The sequence below is a fragment of the Mesitornis unicolor genome, unplaced genomic scaffold, assembly GCF_000695765.1.
Source record: "Mesitornis unicolor isolate BGI_N332 unplaced genomic scaffold, ASM69576v1 scaffold715, whole genome shotgun sequence".
In the NCBI taxonomy this organism is placed as follows: domain Eukaryota; kingdom Metazoa; phylum Chordata; class Aves; order Mesitornithiformes; family Mesitornithidae; genus Mesitornis; species Mesitornis unicolor.
In genome coordinates this window covers 33,511-35,150 of record NW_010183249.1, presented here as the reverse complement: position 1 = coordinate 35,150, position 1,640 = coordinate 33,511, and positions in this window count along the sequence as shown.

Here is a 1,640-nt window from a genome sequence, read left to right as displayed (position 1 = left end):
GAGCGGGCAGGTGCCGTGGCCGAGCGGGCAGGTGCCGCGACCCGCTGGCTCCTGAGGAGGGAACGGGGAAGGGATGTGGGAGTGGGTGAAGCAAAGCAGAGGGGTAGCAGGATCCCGATAATAAGATCTCACCAATCCTTGGCTAGATGTCCCGGCGGTCCTGCGGATCTGGAGACGGTCGCTGCGGGGGGGTCTGGAGACGGTCGCTGAGGGGTTTTGGAGACGGTCGCTGCGGATATCTGGAGACGGTCGCTGCAGAGCTCTGGCAGCTTCGGCCCGATCCGAAGATCTGGTGGCTGGACGGTCTGACCCGGCCACTTTTTATAGCCATGGCAGCTTGTTGTTTGGGTTTGACAACTCCTCTGTTTACTTCTTCAGTGGCTTTTCTTCCTGCAGGTGCTGCATCCCTCCTCTGTCCTCCCAAGGACACCTTCCTTGCCTTTCCTTATCCTTTTTGGTGCTGATTAGGGAAGTTGAAAAAACACAGGAGCAGCTGCTCTGCCTCTTATCTATGTTGGGGGTGCCAGGATTAGCCACTCATTAGCTCATGCTAACTGCTGCTTGCACCAACTGCCCTGAAGAGGGCAAGCTGGAGTCTGTCCCCTCAGCATCCATGCTCCCAAATTCCCGCAACGGCCTCTTCACTTGCTGCAAACCCCGTTAACACCCAAGTTTTTGGGGACATCTCACATGGGACTCACAGCTGACACCTCTTACACATACAGTCCCACCAAACCCCTATGTCCAAGCACAGGTCTGCTTGCTGGACGGAGGTGAGATGGCAAGAAAAATTCATACAATTTGTAGTTCAGGTCCATTTTGGAATCTGGACTTCAAAAAGCAGCATTTTTCCATGCCACAAACCAGCCCATTACATGCCTATATGTACTTTAGGTGTACCCCACGACATGTCAGGAGCCTTGACTGTGGTATTGCATCACCTGAATTACAGCTGTAAATCTGCACCTGCAAAGACAGATGGACCCCCTCCAACCTCACCCTACAAACCACATCTGAGCTCAGAGCAGTTTAGAAAAAAATACTCAACCTGCTTTACTTTTTTTCCCTGCTATTATGCTAAAAAGAAGGTAGTGCTCATCTTGCTCAGTGAAAATGCTATCATTTTCATTGCTGCTTTTTCCCCTGATGAAATACTACAGAAGCTACACCCTTCCCTGAAATAAAATAATTTTTAAAAAGCAAAAAAGATGTTCACCCGCAGCTGCCTGAGCCCTGGAGAGTTTCTGCCCAGCAGCCTGCTATCCCCAACAGCCGCTTATTTCCAGGTACTGCAGTATTGGCCCTGTCAGACCAGGCTGAACAGCCTTCCCTAATCCCAAAAGTCAGCCTCAGAAGCACAGAGGGAATGAATTTTTCCTTATTTTTATGGCAACTTTTCCTCCAGCCTGTCATTTACAGCCCAACTGTAATTACCTCTGCTGCAACATGGGAGTTTCACAGTGGTGAAACCCCAGCCAGGTCCTGCTTCTTGTCTGTAGACCCCGTTCTTCTACCCCAATGATTTGCTCCAACCCCCCAAAAGCAAACACTTTGCTGTAAGAAACCCATCACAGGGAGGAAAGAAAGAGTCAGAAATGTAACAAAGCTGCTGAAACCACGGGGAATTAGTGTCGGTGTGG